Source organism: Pleurodeles waltl, chromosome 3_1, assembly GCF_031143425.1.
Source record: "Pleurodeles waltl isolate 20211129_DDA chromosome 3_1, aPleWal1.hap1.20221129, whole genome shotgun sequence".
Lineage (NCBI taxonomy): Eukaryota > Metazoa > Chordata > Amphibia > Caudata > Salamandridae > Pleurodeles > Pleurodeles waltl.
Window position 1 is genome coordinate 1,360,146,561 of NC_090440.1, and position 12,841 is coordinate 1,360,159,401.

Here is a 12,841-nt window from a genome sequence, read left to right on the forward strand (position 1 = left end):
GACAGGCAGAAAAGGCATTGACAGAGGCTAGGTGGGACAGTGTTCAGAGAATTTGGAGAAATGAGATTTTGCACCGAATTAAGTTGTTTCCAGTGATTACGCAGGACAATGAAAAGGATGTAAGGAAAGCTACGAGAAAGACTAACATAAGCCCGTTCGAAAGTAGGGAGGCTAGAAGGTTTTCAACAGTGGAGGAAGAATCAGATGATGATGAATTTATTTTACAGTTATTGAGAAATTGTCCACCACCATATGCAGCACATGAGAGTGATCCGAGCACCAGTGCTGATCCTTCAGCTCCGTCACAGGTTAATGGGACAGTTAGTCCAGTGCAGGTTAACACTAGCCTGACACAGAGTACGATGCAGGGTAGTCTTTATGCGCCTACTACTCCTGTAGTACAAAATCAGGTGCAACCGCCACAAGTCCAGAGAATTTACCCTGATGTACCCATTATGGAAACAGCTACAAATTTAATGGTGCCTACGGAACAGGTTTTTCTGAGACCAATGTTGGTTCAGACAGAACCAACTCCATTTTTATTGCCCCAAGTGCAGCCATGAGTTATGCTGAGATTCACTCTGGTAACAGGGACACAGTCAGATATGTCTTCAATGTTGAATCAGAACTCGGGAGTAACTCTTCCACAGAATTTAAGTACCAGAGCTACCCCAGATGCTATATCTCTGCCTATTGCTGTTGGTCCAGCTGTACCCTTAGTTGCACAAAAGAAACCTCGTGTATGTGAACAGGGTATCATGACACAGAACGCAATGGGGAAGGCCATAACAAAAAAACTTGAGTAATTTCTCCTGTGGGACAGACTTTTGACGGGTCGGGATCACTGTTGGACCTTAGTCCATTCGGAGTACTTCCAGATACTATGATAGGGTCAAACGTTAGCCAGAACTTGAATTTGCTGAGACCGCAGAACCCAAATGCCGCTGCACAGGCAGTGAGACCTGTCCAAGCCAGAAATATCTTGTTGCAAGGTTTTACTGCTCAGCAGTTGACTGAATGGTTAGACAAGCTGAATATCTTGCAGAGTGCTCCTAAGGGAGAGGAGTATTTGAAATACGCTACGCTAAGCATGGAAACGGGTGTGCTCATTGAGGGAACTATGCATGTGAACAGGTTAGAATCCTACACAGAAGCAGAGTTGAGATATTTGTGCCCGAGGATTACAAGTTAAGTGAGCAAGGTGCATCAGAAAATAGCAGACGTGGCAGAGAAGTATGGCATAGAAATAGAGAAAATGAAGCATTTGAAAAGGAGTTACAGACTAGATTTAGAGACTAAGGGGCATATTTATACTCTGTTTGCGCCGGAATTGCGTCGTTTTTTTTGACGCAATCCCGACGCAAAACTAACTCCATATTTATACTTTGGCGTTAGACGCGTCTAGCGCCAAAGTCCATGGAGTTTGCGTCATTTTTTAGCGTGGACACCTACTTTGCGTTAATGATATGCAAGGTAGGCGTTCCCGTCTAAAAAAAGTGACTCTGAGGCATGTGCGCCGTATTTACACTCCCGGGCAAAAATGTCACCCGGGAGTGGCCGGGTCAAAAAAAATGACGTCCAGCCGCTTTTGTGTCGTTTTTTAGCACCTGGTCAGGGCAGGCGTTAAGGGCCTGTGGAATCGGAAGGAGCCCAGAGGTGCCCTCCCATGCCCCCAGGGACCACCCCTGTCACCCTTGCCCACCCCAGGAGGATGCCTAAGGATGGAGGGACCCATCCTAGGGAACATAAGGTAAGTTCAGGTAAGTATTAATTTTTCTTTTTTTTTGTGGCATACGGGCCTGATTTGTGCCCCCCTACATGCCACTATGCCCAATGACCATGCAATGACAGATGTCCCCTGGGCATGGCCATTGGGCAAGGGGGCATGACTCCTGTCTTTGCTAAGACAGGAGTCATTTCAATGGGGGTTGGGAGTCGAACAAAATGGCGCAAATCGGGTTGAGGCGATAATTTTGCCTCAGCCTGACTTGCCCCATTTTTTGGTGCCCAAGCTCCATATTCCCCTACGCTGGCGCTGCCTGGTGTTCGTCACTTTTTTTTACGCACACCAGGCAGCGCCGCCGGCTAACGCCGGCTAACGTCATTGAATAAATACGGCGCCCGCATGGCGCTTCAGAATGGCGTTAGCCGGCGTTAGATTTTTTGACGCTCAACTGCGTTGGCACAGTTGTGCGTCGAAAAGTATAAATATGGCCCTAAAGATTTTGAACACATGAGGTCTGCCGGAATGAAGGCACACCCCAGGGAATTACTTCAAACTGTCCAGACCTGGGGAGCATTAGACAAATGGGCAAGCAGATGGGTAAAGAAAAAAAACAAAAGGAAAAGGGATTCTATGGAGCTGACTGCAAATGTGCAGCAAGATCAAGATCCAGTGAAGATTTTACCAATGAGAGAGATTCCAGGAGGGAATTCTGTTCATGTCCTTTGGAGCAGAAGTGATATTCTATCATTTACAAATGATTATCCAAAATTGAGGGAAAAGCCAATAGAATGGTAGCAGTAGACAGATAGGTTTGTAGAACTTGCAAAGTGTCTGTGGGAGGATCTGAACACTTTACTAGAGATAGTGATCCCAGTTGATCTGTGGATGGCATGTAAGAGGAGTGTAGATTGGCCAACAAAAGAACCAGAGAGAGATAAAATTACAGGTGCTCCGTCTCCCAAGGTAATCAAATAATATTACAAGGTGATTCATTCATTTGAGCTTTATTTCAGTAACAGATACCATAAAAGCAGTACACATAAATGCTTAAAACCATAATTCACAGTACAACCTATTAAGTGATTGAATTTTTGAAAATGAGAATTTTGCCAAAGAACATTGATTGGCAGAGAACTGACAGGACAGCTCAGGAAGCAAAGAAGTTGATACATGCGTATTATGAGAGATTGTTACAGGCATCCAAGCATTACAGTGGTACAGAGACAATTGAGGCGCAGGACATGATTAATTTTGTGTTCAGATTTGTGGAAGGATTGAGACCTGAAATTAGCCCGATGATTAAGAGTCATTTGATTTGCTGGCAAGCAAAGCCAATTGATGAGGAGCTGCAGTATGCAAAATACTGTAGTGATGAAATTGAGTTGAAGCAGAGAAAGCTGGAAGAAAAGGTGATGGTGATGCAGATTTAAACTGCTCAGACAGGCATGCAAGGGGATTTTTCACAGGAGCTACCACAGCAGCAGCAGGGAAACATGATGTTTCAGCCCCAGATGAGTGGTAGAGGTCACAGAGGTAATATGAATTGCAGTCCAGACTTTGGTACCGTAGTGGTTCCAAAGGTGCAAGGGATGAAGAAATTGTTGCCTTGTCACGGTTGCGGAGCCGTTGTACATTGGAAACGGGAGTGTCCAATTTTGGTGCAGGAAGGTGTTGTTCAGCAGAATAATGACATCAATTCATTCCAGAACATGAGAGGAACGAGAAGGAGAGGTCCTAATCCAAATGTTCAAAATAATGTGAATCAAGTGCAGAATTTTCAACCCATGCAGCAGGTGCAAATGCCATGTGTACAAATGACACAGTTGCAGTCAGTGCAGCAGCAGGTTCCCATGGTACCTAGACAGCAAATTCAAATACCTCAAGCCCCAATGGAACAGCAGCAAATGATGCTTTCTCAACAGGTCACAGGTCAGAAGCTTAATCAAAGTAATAAAAACAGTGCACCAATTCCCGTTACACAGTGAGAATGGAATAAATGAAGTCTGTATAAGCGAAAGTTCAGATGAGGAGCCATGTGTGCTGGCAAACTTCTTAGAAGGAGATCAGAGAGGTCCCTATGTGAAGGGAAGAGTCATGGGTCACAGAGTTTCATTCTTGGTTGACACAGGGGCTACACGCTCTACAGTAAGATCAGTTGAAGTTCCGAATTTGCCTCTTTCAGGTAAAACAGTTCAGATTGTAAGAGTAGCGAATCAATATTTGACTAACCCGATTACAGAACCAGTTCAGGTTAAAATTAGCAACTTCCAGCGATTGTACAAATTCGTAGTCTGTGTTTCAAGGCCAGTATCCCTACAGGGAAGAGACTTGCTGTGTAAAACAAGATGCTTGATTACTTGTTCAAAAGATGTAATTGAGATTCAGATGAATACCGATGATGAAGATGACCAAGCCCCTGCAACAGAATGTGAGACAATAAATGAGGAATACCTTCTGATTTATATTTTCCCAGTATTCACTGTGAAGGAGCTTCACCCTGACTTGCTGGGAACAGCTAAAGAGAAGGTGTGGGATCTGACTGGAAAAGAGATAGGTCTGATAAAGGGAGTTGAGCCAGTTAAAATCACTGTAAAGCCAAATGCTATTTTTCCTCAAATTCCCCAGTACCGCATGCCACAAGATGTCCTTGTGGAGATCGCCCAAACAAATGCAGAATTTGTAAAACAAGGGGTATTGAAGGAAGTATTGAGCAGCCCATGTAATTCACCAATAATGGATTTGAAAAAGCCCTGTGGGAAAGTTCGAATTGTCCAGGATTTGAGAAAAATAAATGAAAGTGTGGTCAAGTGTTGTCCGGTGGTGCCAAATCCAACTGTGATATTGTTTCTGATTCCATGTGATGCTGAGTGGGTCATTGTCATAGACTTATCGTAAGCGTTCTTTTCTGTGCCTCTTCATGAGGACAGACAATTTCTCTTTTGTTTCAAATTTTTGGACTTAGTTTACTGTTGGTGTCGAATTCCTCAAGGGTTTTCAGAGTTACCTTCCATATACAATCAGATCTTGAAAAATAATTTAGTGTAGTTGGAATTACACTTCCAATCGACCTTGGTACAGTACATTGATGACTTGCTGATTGTCCAAAACAAGGGACGAGTGCAAGTATGACACAATTGCTTTGCTGAACCATTTGGGAAAGAATGGTCATAAAGTGTCCCCGCTTAAATTGCAATATTGTCAGAAAGAAGTGAAATACTTAGGTCATCAGATTAAGAAAGGGATGAGAAAGATATCCAGAGAAAGGGTTACAACCATATTGCAGATGAATCCCCCGACCACACAGACAGATGTCAGGATGTTTCTAGGGATGGTAGGCTACTGCCGCCAATGGATTCCTAATTTTTCAGTCATTTCAAGACCATTGCAGAAGCTGACTCATAAGGAAGTCATAGTGTTAGACCAGGCTGGAATGAAAGTGTTTATTGAATTGAAAGAGAGTCTGTGAAGGCTCCAGCTTTGGGCATTCCTGACTACACGAAACATTTCATATTGTTTTGTCATGAGCATGATGCATGTTCTTTTTCTGTCTTGCAGCAGGTCCATGGATGTGTAAACCACCCAGTGGCATATTTTTCAGCTACTTTGGACCCAGTTGCAGCAGCCTTACCAGGTTGTTTGCATGCTTTTGCAACAGTTGGACAAAGCCTTACAGAGTGTGAGGGTTTTGTGATGGGATACACCTTGACTATAATGGTCCCTCACTCTTTGAGATTCTACTTACAAAGATGAAAACCCAATATTTGACTGGTGCATGATTGACCAGATGTGAAACAAGTATTCTAGGGTCACCAACTGTGTCACTGAAAAGATGTACAGTGCTGAACCCGGTAACCTTAATTCCTCATGAAAATGTTGAAATTGAAAAATTGGAAGATGTTGAGCATGATTGCCTTGAAGTAACTGACTTGTGCACAAAACCAAGACCTGACATTAAAGACACTTGGGGGCATATTTATACTTTTTTTGTTAAGAATTTGCGTCATTTTTTTAACGCAAATTCGGTGCAAAACGAACTCCATATTTATACTTTGGGGCTAGACCCATCTAGCGCCAAATTGATGGAGTTAAAGTCATTTTTTGGACGTGGAAACCTACTTTGCGTCAATGAAATGCAAAGCAGGCGATCCTGTGCAAAAAAATTACTCTATGGCCTTAGAGGCATATTTATCCCCGTGATAAAATCACGCATGGGAGGGAGCAAGCTTTGCATAAATTTGTAATGCCTGGGTCAGGGGACCTGTGGGCCTATTTCCATGGTGAAACACAATGGAATAAGCCCACAGGTGTCCTCCCCAGGGACACCCCCACCCACACCAGAAGGACAGAGGAGGATGGGGGACCCCATCCCAGGTAAGTATAGGTAAGTACAGGTAAGTATTTTTATTTTATTTCTTAAGTGCCATTGGGGGCCCTGAAATGGGCCCCCCTACATGGCACTGGGTGCAATGGCCATGCCCAGGGGACCCTTGTCCCCTGTGGTGGCCATTGGGATGGAAGGAGTCATGTCGTATGGATGGTTTTGCGTCAGAAAATGGCTCTAGGCAGGTTAGAGTCATTTTTTTTCACTCTAACCTGCCTAACGTCATTTTTTGGTGCAAAACCCCCTTCTTCCAGACCGCCAGCCCCACCCGACTAACGTCATTTTTTGTTCACGCTAGCCTACCCTTTGCACCAACTTGCACCATTCCATAAATATGGTGCCCGGCTGGTGCAGAGAAATGGTGCAAGCCGGTGCTAAACCTTTTGGTGCAAAACTGCATTAGTACAGTTTTGCTCAAAAAGTATCAATCAGGGCCTAGATTGGAAGAGAATGATCAAATTATCTTTGTTTATGGTTCTTGTCTAAGAGACAATCCAGGGACACTGAGAGCAGGATATGCTGTGTGCACAATTACTGGTATTCTAGAAGCTTCTTGGCTTCGAGGAGTGTATTCTGTCCAAGTAGCAGAACTGTTAGCCCTCAGTAGAACATGCCATGTTTCTGCTCAGCTGAAAGCTACAATCTATACGGATAGCGAGTATGGATTTCGAATAGTCCATGATTTTGGCCAGTTGTGGTCACAGAGAGGTTTCATGACCTCTTCTGGTTCACCAGGGAAAAATGGTGAAAGGATTAGAAAACTGTTGCATGCTATTCAAATGCCTGAATATCTCCGTGGTAAAATGCAGTGCACATCTGAAGTCTCAGGACTTCATGTCAATGGGAAATGGATATAGGGATCAAGTCACAAGGTTTTGAGCATTAAACTTTATATCGTTGAAAGATCAGTGGGAACTGTTACCCGATGAAGATGAAACATGTCCAAGTTTGCATTGAAAGTAATTCACACATTGGAGGAATTGAAAGTGTTACAGAATAATGTTAACAGGGAGGAGAAACGATCATGGAGCACAATGAAATGTGTACAACGACAAGATGAATTGTGGGTTTCAGAAGAGGGTCAATTAGTTTTTCAGGAAGTCCATTCAGCAGAATGCAGATAGATTTTATTGAGATGCCTGTGTGCGGAGGTTTGAGATATGTGTTGGTGATTGTCTGCATTTTTAGTCACTGAATTGAAGCTTACCCTATACGAAGAAATGACAGCCTCACAATAGAGAAACTACTGCTTAGGGAACTGATACCACGTTTCAGGTTTCTGATTTCTTTAGAATCAGATGAGGAAGTCACTTCAACAATGAAGTAATTAAATTACTGTGTGCAACAATGAACATTGCGCAGAAGTTGCATTGTAGTTACTGCCCTGAAGCATTAAGACTAGTGGAACAGAAGAATGGTACCTTCAAGTCAAGGGTTGCAAAGATTTGTGCGTAAATGAATCTGAAATGGCCCGACGCACTGCCTTTAGTTCTGATGACAATGAGAAACATACCCAACAGGAAAACAGGATTGTCCCCGCATGAGATCCTAATGGGCCGACCCATGAGGTTGCAGCTGTGCCTGCAAACGCACTTGTCAACATTACAGATGATATGGTGTTGGACTACTGCAAAGGTCTGGCTGACATTTTTCGCTCTTTCTCTCCGCAGGTTGGTGACTGGGTTGTGGTCCAGAAACACACGAGGAAAACGTGTTTGGAGCCTCGTTGGAAAGGATCTTTCCAGGTAGTTCTGACAACTACCACAGCTGTGAAGTGTGCTGGACTTCCAAATTGGATCCATGCCAGTCACATGAAGAAAGTGATATGTCCGACTGATGAGGCAGCCGAGTTGATGAAAGTAACATCAACAGAAAAACAAGTCTCAGGGCCGGATGGGGAACAAAGGGGAACTGAGACCGGATCTGAGCCCATTGAGGACGGTTTAGTCACTCCTGTGAGAGACGAAGGAGAAGACCTCCAAGAGGATGATGGAGAGTCTATCTCAATTGAGGCAGCAGGAGAGCATAGTCAGAGGAGGGCTTTCCCAGAAGCAGACTATTTTGAGAGACAAACACAGCAATTGCCAGACCCTGGGGGGGAAGGAGTTGAGGAGGTTCAAAGTCACTGTGATCTGACTTCGCCTGAAATAGTTGCAGGTCCGTTAAGAGAAAACACCATAGAACAAGGAGATGTTTTAAGCTCAACACTGAAAATAATATTTACTAAGGGTCCACTGAAAGGAGATAAGTGGCCGGAGTCACAAGCACAGAGAAAGGAAGTGGTTGTTGAAACAACAATTGAGGAAGAAGTGGATAAACAAGGAGAGAAGATCTAAGTGAGGGAGAATTACATGGTGATCAAAAGTTGAAAAGAAAGAGAATAGCAAGTCGAAGATACGCAGGTCCTGAATGGGCGTACACAACTACAAGTGAATGGCAGATAACATTTTTGTCTTTTTGTTTTGCTATAGAGATTCCAGGTCAATATTTTGGCACTTGAAGAAAGCTGATGAGCCGAACTGTTGAAAGAATTTGAGAAAATATTTGCAAGAAAGACTGTTGAAAGTAACCGGAAAGGACTTTGATAACCTGATCTGACTTTTTTTAAACCTGATTTTGGCAAGCTGCTTACCGATTTTTGACAAGGGATTCTGGAAAAGAGACCAAAAACTGTAAATAACTGCTGAAAGAAGAATTGGTTTTGTTTTTGATTTACTGGAGTTTTCCTAAATTTCTCTTCTGCTCTCTGATTCTTTACAAATCATGAGTAACATTAACCAGCAGGATAGGAAAGGTAGGTGCTGTAAATACATGAGTATTGGTTTGGCAGTTGTATGTGGGATATTGTTTGTGGTATTGCTTGTGGGAATGTCTGTTCTTGATAAGGGTGAAGCCAACCATACTTCTGCTTTCGAAACAACTACTGCACTTACAGGAATAGAGAACTTTCAGTTAGATGAGAAATATTTGTATGAGGGTATAAATGCGCAAGGAGAACTTTCTTCTAATGTCTTCTATCGCTTGCTGAGTGAGTATGTTGAGACAATGGATGCGTGGAATTGCTATGTGTGTACGCAGATTCCTTCATCAGTCAAGGAAGGAGTTACTTATTATAGTTTACCATTGACTTATGGGAGAAGTTGTCATCTGTTACTAACAAGATCTATAACCAGGAGTACATTCAGTACTTCTACTCATACTATGACTTGGTGTTTTCATTTGCCACTATAATTAGGTATTGGAGTAGAGTAGCTAAGGTTAATGACAAAGTATTAGTTAGAGGTTTCTTTGAACCTACCTTAACCTTTGGTACAACTTATGCTCACAGGAACAATCTAACATGCTTGCTTACACCTTTAGAGAAGAGCTTCTTAGATCACACAGATGACAGAAGAAAGGCATTGAAGGAGAAGTTAGAAAAAGGCTTAGAGAAAAGGACTTACAAGAATGATTATGCTTATAGTGCAATTAAAACACAAGGGAAATTAGCTTTAGATGCACAACATGTAGGGGACCTTTGTATGTATAGGCCTAAATCACTCACTGACACTTTATTTGTGGGAACAAGTGAATGTAGACATGTGTTTTTGTTTCAGAGTAAATGGATATTTATGTTGAATGGACAGGATGAGGCAATTCCTGGGATATATTACATCTGTGGTCCTAATGCTTATTACCGTCTTCCAAGAGGATGGTATGGGACATGTTATTTGGGAATAGTTTTCCCAAAGATTTTTCAAATGGAGGACTTAAAGAAGTTTCCGAAAGTGACTGAATTACATCATAAGAGACAAAGGAGAGAGTATTCTTCTGGTATAGTGGGAGATATATTTGTAGCAATGATTCCTTGTGGGAGTTGTTCTGAATTCGATAAAGATTTAAAAATTGTCTACTATTGTGGATGACATGCTGACAAATCGTTCAATATCCATACTCCTGATAGATAATGAATTGGCAGCTGAAAGAGTTATGACTATTCAGAATTGCCTTGCATTAGACATTCTTTTGGCAAAAGATGGTGGAGTTTGTAGGATGCTTTAGAAGCTTAGTTACTAACCTGACTAATGAAAGTGCTGATTTAAAAGAATTGAAAGAACCAGGTGTTTAGGAGAATGTTGGTAAAGGGTTTGCTTCAGTGGAAATTTGCTCAGCAACAGTGTGAAAGGAATCTTATTAAAAATTATACAAGGAATGCCTAAATTCTAAAAAGGAAGGTTTGCCTAAATGGAATATGGGGATTGTGCAAATGGTGTAAAAGAATACAATCAGAAAAGACAAGGAATAATCAGAGGAGGGAAGAAAAGAAAAGGGAAAATTTGTTTAGGGAAAATTAGAGAAGTGAACAAAAATATGAAGGGACTGAAATGATAGAATTCTAGCTGATGCAAAAATTTGTGGGTGGTAGTTTAGTGTTATGACACATTTAGTCATCAGAGGAGGGAGTGCTAAAGCAGGTGTTTTAATAAAAAATATTAATGAGTATTCATGTTTTCTGAGTAATGGATTTGCGTAGAAAATTTAATAATAATATAGAGAAAAATAATGCACACATTTGAAAATGTGTCCATGTGGGTGGCTGCCAGTGTTCACAAAGTGTACTGATTAATGGCTTACTAATATGAAATATGGAGCTTTTGTTTGATTAATGTAGTAATACATCCTATTGAGGGTTCTGCATTATGTATTAGCTATATATATTAACTGTAGGCCATAACTTAGCGGAGGTCCTGGCCTAGTTGCACGGCCTCATGTCAAGCTGTATTTCTTAAACGTTTAATAAAATGGCTGTTCAGAGAATTGAACTGTGATTTTCCACTGTACTGACTAAATGTGCTCATAGCTAAAAGTCATTTCTCATGAGAACCGATTGCTAGAAGATGCTGTTCTTGCTAAATGTAACAATATGAATGTAATGTGTATAAGACTGACTTTCTCAGGAGGAGAACAATGGAGACACTGTCTGGAGTTTAAGCTGCAAAAATATTTTTACCTGACGAGCCGGAGGATGAGGACATTACAAAGGAAGCCAATCGACGACATGTGAACCGAGTACTAGTACAAAGTATAGATTTGATGTGTTACTTTTATTGGACAAACTGTGAACATGTGATACCTTGACCAATAGGGACTTGGGAATTAGTTTTAGGGACTCTAACTTAGCCAGACTCTACTGATGGAAGACAAGCCATGTGCCCATTTTTTTCTCACTTTACTGAGCATCTTGACAAGAGATGTGCTTAACTTCAGGTCTCAAAGACTTTGCATTTTCTGAACTTTAATGCTGAATCCTGATGCTTTGCTGACCTAACTCATGTCCTGATGACGAAGACTATCTTAGCTTGCCGATCCATTTGAGGTGAGGTATATTATTATTGAAGTGTTTCTTAAGACTGTTTGCTTTTTCTTTCTAGTTACCAACTGCACTATTTGATGAAGCCATAGTTAGATGTTTTCCAAATTTGTGTGTTTACTAAATTGTTTTGCATGAAGCCCAACATGCTGATGCTAAACTGGTGTTAATTAAGGATTCCTTACTAATGAAAGTCTGCTATAGGGAATATCGTTTGATGTCTTTTCTTTGCTAAATCTAAATGTATGTGATATTGTTTGCACAATCGTTCTTGTTGTTCATTTGCACGGTAACTCTAGAGTGTGTAGTGGATCAAGCTTTGATTAGATTATGGGGGTCATTATGAACATGGCGGTCCAGACCGCAATGCCAGCGGTGGCGGAAATTACTGCCAACGGCATGGTGGTCTGGACCGCCATATTACGAAAACAGGGGGGACCACCACAGGTGGCCCTCTGCCACCGCCAGGCTACCACCACCAGGCAGCCTGAAGATGGCGGAGCACTCTATCCGACAGGCCTGTGTTCCTCCATCCTTTCCCTGGTGGTTTCCCCCACCATGGAAAGGCTGGTGGAAGGGGTGCTCCGGGGCCCCCCTAGGGGCACCTGCACTGCCCATGCACTTGGCATGGGCAGTGCAGGGGCCCCTGTGCACAGCCCCATCACGCAGGTCACTGCCCGATTTACTGCCAGTGCTATGCACGACAGGTGCGGCTGCACCCGCTCCACTGCAGGCATTGACGATGGCTCCATGGGAAGCCATTGGCAATGTCCAGGCCCAGCATTCTGTTGGTAATACGGCTGGCGGGGTCTTCAACGGGCTGGCGGTCTATGCTCAAACCGCCAGCATGAACCCGGCAGAGATCCTTGCCATGTTCATAATGACCACCTATGTTTCTTTTGTCACTTTGGACAGCCAGTGATGTTTCTGTATGTTTATCATCTGATAGTGAGATTATCTTATGTGACATTAGCATTGTTAATATAGGGAAATAAATATTCTAACTTTTACTAAAAGGTGTGGTTATTCATGACTGAAAGGTCATGGTGTGTGACAATTACTAACTCCAGTTGATGCTGTTGATTGTCATTGATTGTTATTGACAGATTATTGAATATTGATCTGCCTGTACTGGATCTATGGTGGGAACATCTTAAATGTGAGTCAAAAGGTTAATCAACTGATGCGCGCCCCCTTGTAAGTTCTTTAAGGTCAGACGCACTAACACCAGTCCGTTCCCAAAACCATCAACCTAACTCACAATTTGTGGTCGATCCACTTGCAACCAAGCGCCACCAATAACACAGTGCCCCAGGTAGACCATTATGCACATCCTGGGGTTTCTGAGAGATGCTCAGGTCATGGTATTCACTTGCACTCTTTC